Genomic DNA, 21,003 nt, shown 5'->3' with positions numbered 1-21,003 from the left:
GGGACGGCGTGATAAGCGTCTCTGATGGTGGTGTAACAGTGATCCAGAATGTTGTCCTCTCTGGTCGGACATTTTATAAACTGTCTGTATTTGGGAAGTTCGTGGGTCAGATTACCTTTGTTAAAGTCACCAGCGACGATTACTAAGGAGTCCGGGTTGGTCCGCTCCACACTCAGTATCTGGTCAGCGAGCATGCGCTGTGCGACCTGCACGTTAGCTTGCGGCGGGATGTAAACACCGACCAGGATGAACGAAGCGAACTCACGGGGGGAATAGAAAGGCTTACAGTTTATGATGAAGGATTCCAGGTCTGGAGAACAGTGCTGCTGAATCACTGTCACGTCGTTGCACCAACCACTGTTGAGGTAAAAACAGATTCCTCCACCTTTCGCTTTGCCGGAGAGTTCCGTGTCTCTGTCCGCTCTGTAGAGCTGGAATCCTGCCAGCTGCAGCGCAGAGTCCGGTATTAATCCACACAGCCACGTCTCCGTGAAGCACAAAACTGCCGATGAATAAAAGTCCCTGTTTTTCCCCAACAACAGTTGTAGTTCCTCCATTTTGTTGGGAAGTGAGCGCACGTTAGAGAGAAATATTCCAGGTAACGGTGTTCGTAGTCCACGCTGGCGAAGACGTACCAGCACCCCAGCCCGTTTCCCTCTCTTCCGGCGTTTCACCGCGTGAACAAAGGTGAGCGCACCTTTGACCAGAATGTCCAAATATTCCAGAGCAGTAGGTAGAAATGTTGGAAATAACTCCTCTGGTGTAGTAGCCCTGATGTTCATGAGTTCTTCTCTGGTGAGAGAGCTCCGGGTACCATCACAGAAGACCGTTTTAAAGCAAAAAACAAAACAAAACAATGCGCACCAACACGCCGAGGCGACCATCTGCGGCGCAACAGGGTTGTTTCTTACAACCGGGAGCAGCTGATTAATATCTCAAAAGCTCAAATGATACTTCAACTACAACCCCAAATCCCTGATGAGTTGAAAAGGAGACACCGTGGATGCAGAGCAGGAGCTGAGAGAAGGAGGAAGTTCAAACCATCTCTTCCGTCAATTATGATGGGCAATGTGAGATCGTTGGGAAACAAGTTGGATGAACTCCAAGCCCTACAAAGGACCCAGCCAGAGTACCGGGCATGCAGTATTATGTGTTTTACTGAGACATGGCTGCAGGATCATATCCCCGACTCCAGCGTCTCTCTGCCGGGCTTTTTAACCATACGAGCAGACAGAGATTTAAAGAGGAGCGGCAAATGTAAAGGAGGTGGACTGGCAGTACTTGTGAACAACAGATGGTGTAATCCAGGACATGTAAATGTGAAGTGTCATATCTGCAGTCCTTCTGTGTGGATAACACCATCCCCACCAGAACCGTGAGATGCTTCCCCAATAACAAACCTTGGATCACCAGTGACCTGAAGGACCTGCTTAACAAGAAAAAAAGAGCCTTCAGAGAGGGAGACAGAATTATTGAGGAGTTTACAGATGCAACTTAAAGTCAAGATAAGAGACAGCAAGGATGTGTACAAGAAGAAGCTGGAGAGCAAGCTCCAGCAAAACAATATCAGAGATGTGTGGACAGGGATGAAGAAGATCACAGGCTTCAAGCAGAAGGATGATCAGACCGATGGAGGTTTGGACAGAGCCAATGAACTGAACACATTCTTCAATAGGTTCAGTTCAGAAACAAGCTCAGCATCCTCCTCTCCTGCTCACAGCCAAACAGACATTCCACCCTCCTTTGACCCACAGGACCCACAGCTGTCCAGTAACACCTCACATTTCTTTATCTTCCACCTCAGCTCTAGACCGTTCTGCTTCTACATGTTTGCCATCAACCATATCAGAAGATGCTGATGCTTCCTTTGCTTCCCCCTTCCACCTGTGTGTCTCAAGAAGTCAAGTGAAGATGCAACTGGAGAGACTGAATCGGAATAAGGCTGCAGGTCCGGATCATGTCAGCCCTAGAGTCCTGAAGGGCTGTGCAGAGCAGCTCTGTAGGATTCTGCAGCACCTCTTCAACCATAGCCTGGCCCAGAAGAAGGTTCCGGTGTTGTGGAAGACCTCCTGTCTTATTCCGGTACCAAAGAAAACTCATCCATCAGTCCTCAATGACTATAGACCTGTTGCCTTGACATCTCACATCATGAAGGTCCTAGAGAGACTCCTTTTGGCCCACCTGAGTAAGCAAACAGTAAACCATCAGGACCCCCTTCAGTTGGCTTATCGCTGTGGAGTTGGAGCTGAAGATACCATCATACACCTGCTTCAACAAACCCACTGTCATCTGGACAAAGCCAGCAGCACTGTGAGGATCATGTTGTTTGATTTCTCCAGTGCATTTAATACAATCCAACCTGATTTGCTTTGTCAGAAACTCCAGAAGACTCAGGTGGAGGCCTCAACAATCTCCTGGATCAAAGACTACCTGACAAACGGACCACAGTTTGTGAGACTGAAGGGTTGTGAGTCTAACCAGGTAATCAGCAGCACAGGAGCACCACAGGGGACTGTACTCTCACCATTCCTTTTCACGCTATACACCTCAGTACAAGACAGACTCCTGTCATCTGCAGAAATACTCAGATGATTCTGCAGTCGTGGGGTAGATCAGAGATGGACAAGAAGCTGAGTACAGGAAGGTGGTGGACCACTTTGTGGCATGGTGTGGACACAATCATCTCATTTTGAACGTGAATAAAACAAAGGAGATGATTGTAGATTTTAAGTCAAAAACTATTTCTATCATGGGAGAAGAAGTGGAGGTGGTGGAGGAGTATAAATACCTCGGTGTTCACCTGGACAACAGACTAGAGTGGAGATGCAACTGTGAAGCCATCTACAAGAAGGGACAGAGCAGACTGTACTTCTTGAGGAAGCTTAGGTCCTTTGGTGTTTGCAGCAAGATGCTGCATATCTTCTATAAGTATGTTGTGGAGAGTGTGATCTCTTCTGTCATCATCTGCTGGGGAAGCAGCATCAGAGCCAGGGACTTAAAAAAGCTCAACAAGCTGATAAAGAAGGCTGGCTCTGTTCTGGGGACTCCTCTGGAACCTCTGGAGATCATTGTGGAAAGACGGATTCTTCATAAAATGAAGAACATTATGGAGAACCCTGAGCATCCTCTTCGTGAGACTGTCCTACAACAACAGAGTGTCTTCAGTCAGAGGCTTCTTCAGATCTGCTGTAAGACGGAGCGCTACAGGAGATCCTTCCTGCCCACAGCCATCAGCATCTACAACGGCTCTTTGAGGAAACCTTCATAATTAACTACAACAACATTTAATTTCTCTTTGGAATTAATAAAGTATTTTTGAATTGAATTGAATTGAATATGGTCCCCGTGGGCGGGCCAGGGTGGGCTGTTTGGAAATAGGGCCGGAGGAAGGACTGGGAGGGGCTGGTTCCTCCTCCTGCCTAGTCTGTGGGCAAATGGATCATTGGGCCCGCAACTGCCCACAGTGCTATGGGGCACGCCCAGAAGGAGCTCCTCCGCCTTCGCATCAACCCCCACGACAGCAGGGACATTTTCCTACACAACCTCCAAATGCAGCATTCATACCTCCACAAGGCTGTCAATATCCTGTACAGGGGTGAGGACAGCAGTGAAACACCCCACAGAGAGTTTCAGATAATGGAAAAACGGCAGAACCCATTGTTCCAGTGGAAATTGAGGGACAAATGTTGCCATTTCTTGTGGATACTGGAGCCACTTTTTCCACTTTGAATATTCCTCCCTCATCTGATAAAGTGTCTGAGGCTTGTATTTCACTGATGGGATTCTCTGGGGTTAAACAGACTCTGCCTGTGTCTACACCTCTTCACACCATGGTTGGAAAACAAAAACTCTTGCATTCATTTGTTGTTTCGCCTGACACACCAATGAATCTACTTGGAAGAGGCATTTTGATTGCATTGGGAGCAACAATATTATGTTCCATAGATGGTTTGGTTGTGACTTTCCCAGATGGAACCACACTGCATGCTGCAGATGGCACTGAAGCACATCAGTATTTACTGCAGTCTGTAGAGGAGCCTTGTGTGGACATATATTGGGGCTACATTGAGCCTGAAACCCCGTCTAGTGCTGGGGTGATTTCCAGTTTCCTCCTCTGGAAGCCCTGGATTCAGGCCCTTGCTCCTTACGGCCCAACGCCTGACCCATCACATGTGACTTTGTATTATGACAGAAATCAAACAGATTGGTTTCAGGAACAGTTTGAGGAATATTTAGAAGGGAAAATATGGACAATTTCATCTAAAAACATCTATGTTGCACCTGAAGGTGTTGCTGCTGCTGTTGAATTTCAACCTGAACAAAAGATATGGTATGAAATGTCTGATGAAGCTGTACCTCACATATCTCTAGCTTTGCATCCATGTCATCAGGCCAAAGAATGGGGAGGAGTTGTAAAACGTGCACTTGCAGACACTGATTGGCAACCTACTGCTGTCCCAGCCTTTTCTTCTTCTCCCTCCACTAATACTTATTGTATTGCAGTGATTGCCTCTGACTCTGCCGTGCTGGAACATCGGCAGCTATCTAGAGAACATGGTAGAGAATTAACTGATCACCCTCTGGCGGAGGCTGTTTATCCAGTTGTCCATCACATCTATGGGCTCAGGGACCCACTGATGTTGGATGTGTGAACATTGCCCCTGTGGAATTTAAGTTGCAGGATGTCTCCCCCATCTGGCAAAACCAGTACCCACACTCCCCTGCTGCAGGGGAAGAAATTGCGGACACCATTGAAAGGCTGTTAAAAGCAGGTGTGTTAGAACCCTGCCAGTCCACCTGGAACACCCCCATTCTGCTGATAGAGAAGAAAGGTACTGGTAAATACAGAATGGCTCATGATTTAAGATCCATTAATAAAATACTGAAAACACCAACAGTAACTGTTCCAAATCTGCATGTTGCATTGGCATCACTGGACCCCTCACAGTGCTGGTTCACATGTATAGATCTTGCTAATGCTTTCTTCCGCATCCCTCTAGCTGAGCACTGTAGGGATGTCTTTTCGTTTACATATAAGAATCAACAACTGAGATACTCCAGATTGCCTCAAGGGTTTGCCTTATCCCCGGGTATTTTTAATCAGGTTCTCAAATAGCAGCTCCAAGACTGCATGTTGCCAGCGGATGTGACCCTAATTTACTATGTTGATGATTTACTGATTGCAGCCAAAACAGCAACTGCGTGTCTTGAAGCTACTAAATCTATTCTTTTATATCTTGCAGACAAAGGTTTTAAAGTAAGCAGGAACAAAATGCAGCTTGTGAGGAAACAGATTAATTTTCTAGGACGGGTTATGTCAGCATCAGGAACCCATATGTCGTCTGCACACAAATCTGCCATTTTACATCATTCTAAACCACACGTGGTGAAAGACATGTTGTCATTTTTGGGTTTAACGGGTTATAGCAGAAACTACATCCCTGATTACACCAGTTTGACAACACCACTGAGATATTTGGTTAAACAGCAGGGGATGAGAAATCTTAATGCAACACTGAACTGGAAAACAGAAGCAGAGGAGGCGTTCATTACACTTAAACAGCTGCTATCATCTGCTGCTCTATTGGCACTCCCAGAGTATTGTCTGCCTTTTTACTTGGATGTTTCTGTAACAGACACTGTCGTGAACGCTGTGTTGTTTCAGAAAAAAGGGGGGGCACAGACAGGTGCCTCAGTATGTTAGCTGCATGCTAGATAACATGGAAAGGAGACATCCTTTTTGAACCCGTCACGCAGCAGGCGTTGTGAAAGCTATTCAAAAAACTGCACATATTGTTATGGGCTACCCACTCACTGTATTAACATCACTCAGTGTGGTCGCATATGTAAACTCAGAAAATTTCACTCTAACTACATTACGACAACAGCGCCTTAGGAGGATTTTGCAGGCCCCAAATCTAACTTTTACACATGAAGGGGTAAACATGGCTGAGCAAATGGGATTGGGGGAACCACATGACTGTGTGTCCCTGGTTGTGAAAGAGGAGAAAGTCAGGCCAGATCTGGAATCACACCCACTCGTTGGAAACAGTGTCCGCAACATTTTTACTGATGGATGCTGTTTTAATCATGACATGAATGGCCTTACAGCTGCTTATGCAATAATGGAGCATTCACCACAGGGATTCACACAGTTAAAAGCAGAGAGACTGTCTGGAGCTCAGTCAGCACAAAGAGCTGAACTGTTGGCAGTAATTGAAGCCTTGAGGCTGACAGAAGGCCAGGATGTAAATATCTTTACTGATTCTGCTTATGTAACAGGATCTGTACATGTTGATTTGAAACAATGGATGAGATGTGGATTTTTGACTCCAGCACAGAAGCCCATCAAACATGAAAATGAAATGAGATTTTTGGCAGAAGCTTTGTTGTTGCCTAAAAGGGTAGCTGTAATCAAATGCAGAGGTCATGATTTCTCAAACAGTATGACTGCAAAGGGGAATGCCGCCGCAGATTTGGTGGCGAAAACTGTGGCAGGTTATACAGTCAGCATCAATTTAGTAAGTGTTGAAGCTGAAACCTTTGAACATCTAACTTTGGAAAAAAATAAACAACAACAAAAGGGGGTCTCCCCTGAAGAACTTACTGTGTGGAAGAGAAAGGGTGCAAAACAAGAAGATGGTCTGTGGAGAGGACCTGAGGGTAACATTGTGATGCCACCAAACATTAGGGAACACATTTTGGAAGAGGCACATGGACAGGCACATGTAGATATTCCACAGATGCTTATCAACCTGGAACAATGGTGGCACCCATATTTAAAAGATATGGTGAGAGAGAAGATCAGGAACTGTTCTATTTGCGGACAATTTAATCCAAAACCTACTGTGCATCCATTTAAAAACTACACCCAACCTGGGAAGGAGATCATCATTGACTACACAGACATGGCTTCCCGGAAAAGATAAGATCTGATAATGGAACTCATTTCAGGAGCAAAGATCTGCAACAGGTGGAGCAAATGTTGGGACTGAAACATGCTTTCGGTACAGTATATCTACCTCAATCACAGGGCAAGATTGAAAGAATGAACCAAACATTGAAAACAAAATTGGCTAAAATCTGTGCACAGACTAAATTACATTGGGTAGATGCTTTGCCAGTTGCTTTAATGTCTGTCAGGATGTCTGTTAATTAGTCCACAGGTTACGCCCCACATGAACTACAGACTGGGAGAGTCTTCCCAGGACCAGCACAGCAGATATCAGGACAAACAGGTGAATCGGCACAATTATCTTCTAACACGTTCTTTAATGAGTTGGAGACCCTAGCGGCAGAATTCTCCAGAGGACCTGAGAGAACAAGAGGCCCCCCTGTGGTACCAGGAGTCAACTGGGTCTGGCTTAGGGTCATCAAGCGGCAGTGGCATGAACCCAGATTCACAGGCCCGTTCCAAGTCCTGGAAAGAACATCTCATGCGGTTCGTCTGAGAAGAAAAGGAGAAATCTGGTATCATTGGAGCCAGTGTGCACCAGCTGAGGAGCCTACAAAGTCACAGGCACCAGAGGTGTCATAAAGGGGCATAATAAATCCCCTGGAGGCTCACCGGTGTGATCACACTGAGCTGAAGAGGATTTATCCACTCCAGAGACGTTTTTTTTTAGTTTTCAAGATTGAAAGAAGAGGATTTATCCACTCCAGAGACTTTTTATTTTGGTTTTCAAGAGGATGTATCCACTACAAGGAGTCTTTACATTCAACTAATCAACAGATAAATTCAGGACTGGGAATCGGAACATATGTGACTCTTGATTTTGATTATGTGATTGTTGTTTTATGTGCTTGATGTATGACTTTGACTCAAAATTCTTGAATAAATCCCACAGTGTGTGAAGGTTATAAGCTACTGGGCTATAAGTGGGATTGATCTGATATAAAGAATGAAAATGGTGATGCATGGTTGGGATGCTAGTAGTAAATGGAAGGAGGTTTAATAATGATACTTGTGGGAATAATTGTATTCTTGGTGTGTGATGTTTTCCAGAGTGGTGAACACCCCTCCAGTCCCAATTTCCGCAGCCGTCGTCATCTACTCCGGAAAATGACTGAAATATCGGACACATGCATTAAACGACATGGAGGTATTGAATTAGATTATGTACTTGGCTCAGACACCACATTTCAATTTGATCTCTGTTCTGTGTTTACATGTGAGGGTAGTGAGCTAGCCTGGACTAAATATAATGTGTATCTGAGTATCTGTCAGAAAGGTGCGGTGGATGGTATGGAGAACATCGGCATGCCAGCCCAGGGTTTTGTTATTTGGGACACTAAACAGGGACGAATACTGTCAGATAGTCCATATGCAGAAACATTTCAGCATTTGGTGACCTTGGCTAGAGGACAAGCGCAGGGTAAATTGACAACTGGGGGTATTAATCCAATATTACTCAGCATTGGAAGAATACAGAGCAACCCCAACCACAACCCTAATATTACAATAAGGCCACCTACTCTTAGATGTGGAAATATGAGTTCTGGATTTTATATGTATTTAGGAGTAGATTTGCCAGGATGGCTCGCACGAGATCAGGGTAGAATTGTTAGAATTAATCTTGTTTCTGTTATGGCCAAAGGTGGTGAAGTGAAAACCCCTGTGGTTCAGATAGACTGTAACACCTTAACCCTGGAAGATGTTATCCAAGGGGCTCTGGGATTTACAGAGTCCAATTTGTGGTTGACGTGGATGGCTCAGACAGCATGTGAGTTGGCCATGAGCAATTGTATAGCATGTGCAGCTGCTAGACCCACTCTGGTCACTGTACCTGCCCCCATATATGAGAATGCGGATCCACTAGGATTTAAATGCATGATTCTGTTAACTCATGGTAAAGAAAACCCTGCATGTCATACCTTAGCAAAGGTGTTTCCGGTTATTAGCAATAGCTCACTGGTAGGCCCTTTTTCTCCTCAGAGTGAGGGATATGATTATCCCTGTTTCAATTTTACAGGGGTTACTGAAGAACCACAATTAAAATTGGGAACTGTCTCTCCATCATGGTGTAATAAAACTTACCCAGCTGGCACTGTAGGACACTTGCCCCGAGAAGGGTTATATTACTATTGTGGTGGAAGTATTTTATTAGCCCAAATTGCCCCTAGGGCAGTAGGAAGCTGTGCAATGGTGCAGCTAAGGGCTCCCTTACTGCTGTGGGGGGAAAAATCACCACATGGAGGAATGGTGAGGAAGACCAGATCCTTTGATCTTATGGACAACTCATTAACTTATATTCATGCATTCCACGTGGAGTTCCAGAACAATTTAAATTAGTTGATCAAGTGGCAGCTGGGTTTGAAAATCTACCGGTAATTTCAGCAGTTTTTCCTGTAACCCCAAATAAAAATGTAGACAGGATCAATTACATACATTACAATGTCTTAAGGTTAGCAAATCTGACACGAGATGCGGTTGAAGGATTGGCAGAACAGTTGGTGCCTACTTCTCTTATGGCTGTGCAGAATAGACTGGCTCTGGACATGTTGTTGGCTGAAAAGGGGGGTGTGTGTACAATGTTTGGTGACATGTGCTGTACTTTTATCCCAAATAATACTGCCCCCGATGGTTCAGTGACTCGAGCTTACGTACGTTAAGTAAAGAAATGCATGAATATTCAGGAATTGACGGGGGACTGGAGGCGTGGTTCAACAACACCTTTGGTAAGTAGAAGAATATAATCATCTCATTGCTGATTTTATTGTCTGTATTTGTTGGTATTCTAGTAACATGTGGATGTTTTTGTGTGCCATGTATTCGCTCCCTTACAGTATGACTCATAACGTCAACTATTGAAAAAGGGGCACTCACTCATCAGCCACCTCCATATAATATGATGCAAAATGTTGTTACTGAAGGTTGGGAAATGGCCCAGTTGTAATTCACGGCTTTCCTTTGTCACTTCGTAGAGTACTAATCTTTTGGTGTGCATTTGTTACTTATAATTCCTACATTTTTGAATATTGACCTCTTTTGCAGAGGTCAAATGGGGGAATTGTTGAGAATTAAAATCATGTACTTTCATGCTGTTAGTTTAGTTTGCATGTGGGAACCTTAAATTGAGATTTAACATGAGTGAGCCTTGAGGAGAGATCACAGCAGACCCCGTCCAGTCACAGTCAGGATGGAACAAGGGTGAAACAGAGGTTAGGAGGTTCTCGGCAGCCGCAAGCAGAAAAAGCTGGCTGTAGGGACAATGAAGCAATAAATGTCAACTTTTGGGCATGGTATAGATATCACAAGGGAGCTTGGCTGATTTACAACTCCAGACTGCATAAGGGAAGGCACAGTCAGTAAGCTTTGAACTAGATGGTATAAAAATGTGCTTGCAGCTGTGATGAGAGAGACATCTGGGTAAAGACAGCCATGCTTTGCTGAAAACCTGCGATCTCTCTGTAAGGCCTTATGTAATTTTCTTTCTTTGTGTTATTCTGTATGTATTCATTTTGCATTAGAAATCATTGGACTTATTATCTTCCAAATTAAACTTGTGTTAATCTTAATTTCCTGCTCTTCATCTGTTCTTTCTCACGACATCCAGACTGGGAGAGGTTGAGGCCGCAAGGATATCAGTGATAGAATTATTATTACCTCAACACCAGCTACATAAACGACTCCCTCAGAGCAGGCATCATTAGGCCCTCTTCATCTCCTGTCGGTGCTGGCTTCTTCTTCATTAAAAAGAAAGATAAAACCCTTAGACCCTGTATTGATCACAAAGGTCCGAACCAGATAACTTTTCAAGAACAAATATCCACTTGCACTCCTGGTCCCCGCTCTAGAGGCAGTTCGTCATGCTACCATCTTCACCAAGCTTGACCTTCGCAATGCTTATCATCTGGTTCGAATCAAGCACGGAGATAAGTGGAAAACAGCCTTTAAAACCCCTCTAGGACACTTTGACTATCTGGTCATACCATAACCAATGCACCTGCAGGTTTCCCAGCCCTGGTCAATGACGTTCTCAGAGACTTTATCAACGTTTTTGTATTTGTTTATCTTGACGACATTCTCATCTTTTCCAGAGATCCGAATTCACACACCAACCAGGTGGTCAGAAAGGACCTCCAGAGGCTGTTGGAGAACTATCTGTTTGTGAAGGCCGAGAAGTGTGATTTTCACGTACCCACGATAACATTTCTGCGCTTCATTCTAGAGGGTGGACAGGTGAAAGCGGATCCCAGCAAAATCAAGGCTGTAGCAGAGTGGCCCACACCCACTACCCACTACACCACCACACCCTAGGAAGTTCAAAGATTCCTAGGTTTTGCTAACTTCTACAGACAATTCATCAGGAACTATAGCCTCCTTGCCTCCCCATTAACCACTCCCACGTCCACCAAGACGTCCATTCACTGGACCCCCGATGCAGAAAATGCGTTTCAGATTCTCAAGGAGAGATTTTCATCCACTCCCATTCTGGTCCAACCCGATCCCAAGCTCCAGTTTGTCTCGGAGGTCGACGGCTCCAATACCGGGGTTGGGGCCATCCTCTCCCATGGCTCCAGTCAAAATGAGAAGCTTCATCCCTGTGTATTCTTCTCCGGGCGCTTCACACCCCCTGAGAAAAATTACGTGGGAGACCGCAAACCATTGACTATTAAGTTGGCCTTGGAGGAATGGCATCATTGGCTAGAGGGCACCCTCCTTCCCATCCTCATATGGACGGACCACAAGAACCTAGCCTATCTTCAGTCAGCCAAACGTCTGAACTCCCGTCAAGCTCGTTGGTCCCTCTTCTTCTCCAGATTCAATTTCACCATAACTTACAGACCCGGCTCTAAACATATTATACCCGACTGTCTCTCTCGACAGTTCTCCCCGATGGCGATGACCCTGAACCAGAGACCATAGTTCCCTAGTCTTGTGCTGCTCTAGAGTCTCCTGGTTCTGAGTGAAGTTTGACTTCATTTTTTTTTTTTTTTGACAAAGTTTGAAACCATCAAATCATTTTTAAACAAATCTTATTTGTACAACACCAATACTTGTTGCAGAGTTAACCCACAAGCTTGGTGACAGAGATAAAAAAATACACTGCTGACCACATACATTGGAGTGTTTTGAAGTTGCTGATTATGATAAAATATTTTCTATGATCTGTCTTTCAAAAATGAAACATTGCTTGTTGGGTAGAATTCAAAATCTGGAATGAATCCAAAAGAGTAAGAAAAAGTGGGTTGACCATTATCTTCTGAAGTCAGAGCCAGCTATTGTTCTCCAGGCATGTGAGCAGGATGTGTATTCACAATAAAGTATGCCGGTCCTGATGTAAGTGTGAGTAGCGGGAGCTGATAGCTTGCCCACACACCATGAAATAAGTCACCCAATGATGCAATACGCTTTCCAACTGATGACCATCCATAATTAATCAACCAATACCTGTCTTCTCAAACTGTTTTCCAGAATAGAATCATAACAATAACAATCGTAATCAGTGTAATGATATGAGGCAGAGGCAGTCTCAATCTCATTTCCAGCCTCAAATTTCCATTAGATATGGGTGATAAAGCCTCAGCATACAATTTCATCTAAGTCCACGTTACAATATCACAGGTCGAAAAATGAAATTCGCAATGGTCTTTCCAAAGCAATCGGTTCGTTTTGATCCGCATTCTCAATGTGCTTTCTGGCTACAGGAAGATAGTGGGCAGGGTTAAAGGATTGGGTGATTATATCACCAAACGTATATCCTCTGGGAGCTCCTCCCTGAACCGCCACTCCTCCTTGTACCGCCATCTTAACATGGTGGAGGGGTCTGAGTGCTCTAATGATCCTAGAGGCAATGTTGTCTGGGGCTTAAATGCCCCTGGTAGACTCTCCCATGGCAAACAGGCTCTGAGTGACGGATAAGACAAAGAGCGGTTCAAGACGCCTTCATGAGGACCGCACAATCGAGGCATGTGACGTCGCCCGGTACGGCGGAGCCGGGGTCCCACCCTGGAGCCAGGCCTGGGGTCAGGACTCGTCAAAGAGCACCTGGTGGCCGGGTTGCTCCTCGTGGGACCCGGCTAGGCCAAGACTGAATGAGAGACGAAAGGCCATCCGCCCGTGGGCCCAACACCTGCAGGGGGAACCATGAGGGATAGGTGCAAGGAGGATCAGGCAGCGGACGAAGGTGGAGACCTCAAAGGCACAATCTCCAGATGCTTAGGCTGGCTCTAGGGATGTGGAATGTCACCTTGCTGGGGGGGGAAGTAGCCTGAGCTTGAGCAGGATGTCGAGAGATATTGACTAGTAATAGTCGGGCTCGCCTCCACATGCAGCATGGGCTCTGGAACCCAGCTCCTTGAAGGAGGCAGGACTTCTACTCTTGAGTGGCCTGCAGGGAGAGGCAGCAAGCTGGGGTGGGTTTGCTTGTTGCCCCCCAGCTCAGCCATCTCGTGTTTAGTCAAGTGGATGAGAGGGTTGCATCCCTGCCCCTTTGGGTTGGGACAGGTCTCTGACTGTTGTTTCAGCCTAAGGGGCGAGTGGCAGTGCGGAGTACCCAGCCTTCTTGGCATCCCTGTTGGGGGTGCTGCATAGTGCCCCTCCTGGGGACTCCTTTATTCTGCTGGGGGACTTCAATGCCCATGTGGGAAATGACAGTGACACCTGGAGAGGTGTGATTGGGAGGAATGGCCTCCCCGATCTGAATCCGAGTGGGGTTTCATTATTGGACTTCTGTGCTAGTCACAGATTGTCCATAATGAACACGATGTGCAAGCATAAGGGTGTCCCTCAGTACACTTGGCATCAGGACACCCTAGGCAGGAGGTCAATGATCGACTTTGTTGTCGAGTCTTCAGACATTCAGCCCGCTGGAAGGGGAGAAAGCCGGATAGACTTGGCAGGCCCAAGCTTATAGTGAGGGTCTGCTGGGAACGTCAGGCGGACCCCTTGGCCAGGGATGTATTCAACTCCCACCTCCGAGAGAGCTTTGAGCAGATTCCGGGGGAGATTGGAGACACAGAGTCCAAGTGGACCATGTTCTCGGTGTCTATCAGTAAGGGATGCTGTCAAGATAAAGAAGGAGTCCAATTGGGTGTGGTTTGCTTGTGGGACTCCTGAGGCGGCTGACAGGTACCATGAGGCCAAGTGTGCCGTGGCACAGGATGTGTCAGAGGCAAAAACGCGGGCCTGGGAGGAGTTCGTGAGGCAGGGGAGAAGGCTTACCAGTTGTCCTCGAAGAGATTCTGGCAAACCGTCCGGCGCCTCAGAAGGGGGAAGCAGTGCTTCGCCAATACTGTTTACAGTAGGGGTGGGGAGCTACTGACCTCGACTGGGGACATTATCAGGCGGTAGAAGGAGTACTTGAGGATCTCCTCAATCCTATTGTCACGCATAACCTGGTGGAAGTAGAGGCTGGGGACTTGGGTTGGGTTGGGCTGGGGTTGGACTCTTTCAGCCTGAGATCTGCACTGAGTACCTCAAGTCTCTGGATGTTGTGAGGCTGTCATGGTTGACACGTCTCTTCAACATTACCTGGCGGTTGGGAACAGTGCCTCTGGACTGGCACACGGGGTTGTGGTCCTCCCTTCATCAGAAGGGTGACCGGAGGGTGTGTTCCAACTATAGGGGGATCACACTCCTCAGGCTCCCTAGTAAGGGAGAGTCCCACCGATAGTCGAACCTCGGCTTCAGAAGGAGCAGTGTGCTTTATGTCCTGGTCGTGGAACACTGGACCAGCTCTACACCCTCTGCAGGGTTCTCAAGGGTTCAGGGAAGTTTGCCCAACCGGTCCACATGTGTTTTGTGGACATTTGACTGTGTCCCTCGTGGGGCCCTGTGGGGGGTGCTCCAGGAGTAGAGTTGGGGGCCCTTTATTAGGGGCCATCCAGTCTCTGTACAAGCGGAGCAGGAGTTTGGTCCGCATTGCCGGCACTAAGTCGGACCTGTTCCCGGTGGATGTTAGACTCTGGCAGAGCTTCCGTTTGTCCCTTTGTCCTGTTCATAACGTTTATGGACAGGATGTAGACCTGACGTGGGCTCGACTGTGGCAGCGTTCTGGAGACCTGACGTGGGCTGGACTGCAGCAGTGCTCTTGTGGCTTGGTGTGGATGAAGGTGGACGGCAGTAAAACTGCCTTACTGCCGTCTCATAATCCTCATCCATCTGCCTGATTCTCTCCCTAAACTCAGGAGAGGAATACAGGAGACAGGTCCTTCTGAAGTTTTTAAGCTGGCAAGCTGCTCCAGCTCATCCGAAGTTGCCTCAGAACACCGGGCTGGAGCGAGCAAAGACGGCATGGGCGGAGCTGCAGCGAGCCTGGGAGACTGGGACACCTCATCGCCGTGCATTTTCTTTAAATCCTCCTTCTGCTGTCGCACCCACTTCTTCAGCTCTTTTTGTTTCTCCACTTGGTCCTGGTACTGGCTGGTTCCTAATGTCACGTTCTGTGTTTGGATCGGACCAATGCGCAGACAAGAGCTTGGGAGCCGCATGATTAAATGAGTTATCCGTTTTATTTAGCGATTTCCAGGCATACCAGAAATAAACTGCAGGTACTGGTGTGAGAACAATGCCAAAAACGTACTAGAGCTCACTACTGCAGGAACGTAGAAAAAACACAAGACTAAACCAGGGTGTGACGAGGAATAGTGATGGAGGAACCAGCGGGGAACAAAGAACACAGACCAACTAATATACAGGGAGAAAACAAAGGCAGGTAATCACAGGAACTAAGAACAGGTGTGGCAAGGAGACAGGGAGGTGGAAGGGACAGGTGAAACTAATTAACAACAAGGGGAAACATAGACCTAAGCAACAGTTAACACAAAAACACAAACCAAGTCCAAAGATGTCATACCATGACAGTGGCCTGATTTGTAACAATCAGATTGATTTAATTTGCCTCACAGAAACCTGGCTGCAGCAAGAGGATTATGTTGCTATAAATGAGTCAACTCCTACTAATTATTTAAATTTCCACATTCCTCAATATACTGGGCAAGGAGGAATAGCAACCATCTTTCAGTCCAATTTATTGATTAGTCCCAGACCAATCTATAGCTACAACTCTTTTGAATATTTAATCCTTAGTTTTCCACATTCAAAACACTAAAGTACTAAAACCACTTCTGTTTCTTGTTTTGTACCATCTACCAGGCCCTTACTCTCAATTTTTTGATCAGTTCTCAGACCTTTTATCTGATTTAGTGTTAAATACAGATAAGGTCATTATAGTGGGGGATTTTAACATTCATGTTGACACTGAAAGTGATTGCCTAAATATAGCGTTTAATGCTATCTTAGACTCAATTGGTTTTACTCAAAACATTAACAAACCTGCCCACCTTTGTCTTCATTCTCTGGACCTTGTGCTGACATATGGCATTGAGTGTAAAGACATAACAATATTTTCTCATAACCCTGTTCTGTCTGACCATTTTTTAATAACCTTTGAGTTTAATTTAACCGAGTACTCCACACCTGAAAGAAAATTTCATTATAGTAGATCATTATCAGACAATGCTGTAACAAACTTTAAAGAATCTGTTCCATTTTTAATTTCCTCATTATCACTGAAAAGCACAGTGGAGGGCAATAATTTTGATTCTTCCCCTTCACAAATTGATTCTCTTGTTCATAGTGTTATTTCATCATTGCGTGGTGCATTAGACAATGCAGCCCCCTTTAAAAAGAAGGTAATTATTCATATGGGACTGGCTCCCTGGTTTAATTCAGAGCTGCGTACTTTAAAGCACAATGTTAGAAAATTGGAGAGAAAATGTCACTCTACACACCTAGAGGATTCCTACTTGTTGTAAATATAGATCTGAGAATATTATTTAATATTTAATATTAATATTTTAATATTTTATCAAATAATATTTCGGTCTGTTAAGGATTGTCCTGTGAATACCAGCCCAATAAGGTGATGGTATTAGGACAGAATAGAAAGGTGTGAGACGAGCTCTGGCATTATTGAACAGCATAAACTCTGCACATATATGGAATGAATTCACACAATTTCTTAAAATACAATAATTTATTAACAAAAATAAGTCAACTCAAAGTCAAACATATTTCAATCAACAAACTCTTTACTATGCTAAAACAATCCAACTAAACTACCAAGCAGAATTAAAGAATAATGAAGACTAATGGGCTATGTACAATATAAACAAGTTGATTAAAGATGATTGGGAATCATGACCAAAAAGAGTGATGCAACATTACCATGCAATGTTTATGTTTGAGAACTAAGGATTATCTTGAAGAATCTGGAAGTGAAGTTAAGTTAGTCTTGGAACTAACTTAGGCAATAATCAGCAAATGTTTAGACCACCCTTCACAATGCAAGATCAGATAATATATTATTTTAATAAAATAATGTTTTAAATAATGATCTGCTGAATAAACCACCCTCTTGGATGACTAATTCTCAACGGTGTCTAATTAACTGCCTTTATTTATTGAAATAATATTTGAAGAAATATTATTGAGTATTTTGGAAAAGAGCCAAATCTTTCTGGAGAAATGGGGCTTAATGGTTTTTACTGAGGTATCAAATCTAGTAAATGATGTTCAGGGACTATTATTCACTAGCTTGAAAACCAACAACCTTTCTTTTGAATAGTCTTTAGTAGCACATGTTCTCTACCGGTTAGCCGTTAAGCTAACAAAGAAGCTTGCTAAAGTGCTAAGCTAGAAGATAGTTTAGCACCAGAATCAACACATACCTTTAAAATACCAGGGTTAATAAAAGGGTTAAAATGCATAAGCGCGGACGGCGCGTTATGAGCAATGTTCTGGTTAAAACCACCCTTTAAATAAAGTTTATCTTAACTTTAAAACATACAAAGAACACAGAACCGGCGCGTGCCGTAGCTAGCCTACTAGCTCTAAAGATAGCCAGGTTCCACAAAACAAAACTTCATAACATGAAAACGTTTAGATCATTTCATCCTAAACCTATCTGTTAGTCTGCCCAAACCTAACCTCTGACCATGGTGAGTAAACGTTGTCCAAGGGCAATGAAGTTCGAATAAACGTCCATAGTCAACATGCGGTTGGCTTTCAGCTAACCTCTGCGTTCGCTCTGTGAGCAATAGCGTTAGCTCCGGAGGGCTGGGCGGCTGTTCGTTACCGTAACACGATGGTGCAAGCCGTAGTCCGTCCTTCAGACTCGGCTTGTAGAAACAGCTTATCTGCCGGGGATCTCTTCGACAAAGTTTTGCTTCTGCGGAGCTTCAGAGAGAAAATGTAAGCAAGTCTTATACCTTAATTTCCCCGCTCATGAATGAAAATACCGGATACACAGACAGTATTTCCTTCTACTTAACTTTGCATATGATCGATGATCGTATGGCTTTGGATCCAGTGGAATTTATGTCTTTTTGCCAGCAAAAGACATCAGCGCGATTTCCTCTCCTATCCGGTCCCTCTGCAAGGCCGCATGGAAAAGAGCGATATGTGGGAAGGGTGTGGGTCTTATACGGGCAGTGGCATCACTGGGACGTCCTCTGCTACCCCCCTTCCTCCTTCAGAGTTGTGCTTTATTTTGGGTAATGGCGCCACAGGAAGTCCGCAGTTATCCCCTTTCCTGGCTGTGCTGGAAGAAGGTTAATGCACTTTATTTTGAAAAGTTCCAGAAAAGTCTGTACCGGAGTTTTAATGTGGAAATCCAGGGCTGTAGGTCCCAACATACTTAATCTGGAAAAATAGCCTACTGTTGTATAAAAAGACAACTCGCCAAGCCAGAACAGCTTATTTCTCATCATTAATAGAAGAGAACAAGAATAATCCTAGGTTTCTCTTTAGTACAGTTGCTAAACTTACACAGAGTCATAGCTCTGTTGAGCCATCAATTCCCTTAGCTGTCAGCAGTCATGACTTTATGGGATTCTTCTTAAATAAAATTGATTCTATTAAAAAGAAAATATTTGACATACTCCCGAAGATGATTACTTCATCCTCAGCAAGTGAGACAACATTGGAAGTAACTGTAAAACTTGATCAGTGTTTGGACTGTTTTGATCCTGTGGAGCTTCCTGAGTTATCAGAAATATTAGCTACATCTAAACCTTCAACTTGTATGTTAGACCCAATCCCAACCAAATTGTTTAAGGAAGTGTTCCCTCTGTTACCAGCCCCATTTTAGATATGATTAATCTATCTTTAGTAAATGGATATGTACCACAGGCTTTTAAGGTAGCTGTAATTAAACCTTTACTTAAGAAACCTTCACTTGATCAAGATAACTTGAAAAATTACAGACCTATATCCAATCTTCTGTTCTTATCTAAAATTCTTGAGAAAATAGTTGCTAATCAAATGTGTGAGCAATGAACTGTTTGAAGAGTTTCAGTCAGGTTTCCGAGCTCTTCATAGCACTGAAACAGCTCTGCTGAAAGTCACTAATAATATTCTTATGGCCTCAGATAATGCACTTGTGTCTGTACTTGTCCTGTTAGATCTCAGTGCTGCATTTGATACAGTCGATCACAATATTCTCTTAAAAAGGCTGGAATATGCTGTAGGGATCAGGGGAGCAGCGCTAGGCTGGTTTAAATCTAATTTGTCTGACAGATTCCAGTTTCTTCATGTAAAGGATAAATCATCTTTAAACCCCAGGGTTAATTGTGGAGTACCACAGGGTTCAGTACTTGGGCCAATTTTCTTTACTATATATATATATATATATATATATATATATATATATATATATATATATATGTATATATATATATATATATATATATATATATATATATATATATATATATATATATATGCTTCCAATAGGTTAGGGTTAGGACATATCATTTAAATCCCATATTAAACAGGTTTCTAGGATTTCCTTCTTGCACCTCCGGAACATTGCCAAAATTAGAAATGTACTATCCAGGAGTGACGCTGAAAAACTATCTGTCCATGCATTTGTTACTTCAAGGCTGGACAATTGTAATTCTTTACTATCAGGATGTCCACAAAATGCATTTAAAAGCCTTCAGCTGATTCAAAATGCTGCAACAAGAGTTCTGGTGAAAACTAAAAAGAGAGATCATATTTCTCCTATTTTAGCTTCCCTTCATTGGCTCCCTGTTAAATCCAGAATAGAATTCAAAATTATCCTCCTCACATATAAAGCCCTTAATGATTTACCTCCATCATACATCAGAGATCTGATTGTTCCATATATTCCTAACAGAGCACTTTGTTATGGAAATGTTTAGTGCCTTGCTTGATTTGCTCCTTGATAGTCTACAGGAACTGACAAAAGTATTAGAATCCCTCAGTGTTGTTCCATTCTTCTCTTATTTAGTCTTAGAGTTTCTCAGCCTTCTGCTTGCAGCTGTGTGAGATGATATGTATGCCACACTGTTAAGATTATGTCTAGGACAACAGGTCTCATGAGTGTTACCTTGAAAACTGTTGTAGCTTATAAGGAGAACCTTTGCTTTGTCTAGTCAGAACGATTTGGCAGCACTACTGAGCGCATCTCCAATGCTGTAAAAAATCCTTCTCTCTTCCAAGATTAAAATAAAGCTGATTCTGAGTGACAATCATTGGTCTCTGTCTTGGTAAAAACTATTTTTTCTACAACAACTTCATTCTCAGACTGCAGGTTTACTGGTGGTTCCTAGAGACTCTAGAAGTAGAATGGGAGGCAGATCCTTCAGTTATCAGGCTCCTCTCCTGTGGAACCAGCTCCCAGTTTTAGTCCCTTAGGCAAACACCCTGTCTACTTTTAAGGCTAGGCTTAAAACTTTCCTTTTTGATAAAGCTTATAGTTAGAGTGGCTTAGGTTATCCTGAGCTATCTCTGTAGTTATGCTGCTATAGGCTTAGGCTGCTGGCGGACATAATGATCACTTTCACTCTCTTCGCTACATTCTCATACTACTCTCCAATTTTGCATTATTTGCTGTTATTTCAGCTTTTAACTTTATGTTCTCTCTCTTTTCTCTTCCTAGAAGCTACACCTGGCCTGACTGTGTCTACCTGTGACAGCTTCATGGAGGGGGGGCACCGTCAAAGCTTCTGCTGGCAACAACTTAATGCTCA

At 44.1% G+C, this 21,003-nt stretch overlaps 1 protein-coding gene across 2 annotated transcripts in view; it reads right to left on the bottom strand.

The window, feature by feature from the left end:
* Positions 1–21,003, bottom strand: part of LOC124857578 (copine-9-like) — a 347,174-nt gene that overhangs the window by 189,857 nt on the left and 136,314 nt on the right. The gene's annotated exons all lie outside the window — the stretch shown is intronic.

The sequence above is a fragment of the Girardinichthys multiradiatus genome, chromosome 20 (genome assembly GCF_021462225.1).
Source record: "Girardinichthys multiradiatus isolate DD_20200921_A chromosome 20, DD_fGirMul_XY1, whole genome shotgun sequence".
Taxonomy (NCBI): domain Eukaryota; kingdom Metazoa; phylum Chordata; class Actinopteri; order Cyprinodontiformes; family Goodeidae; genus Girardinichthys; species Girardinichthys multiradiatus.
The sequence above is the reverse complement of the archived record's forward strand: the minus strand, read 5'-3'. Positions and strand labels throughout refer to the sequence as shown.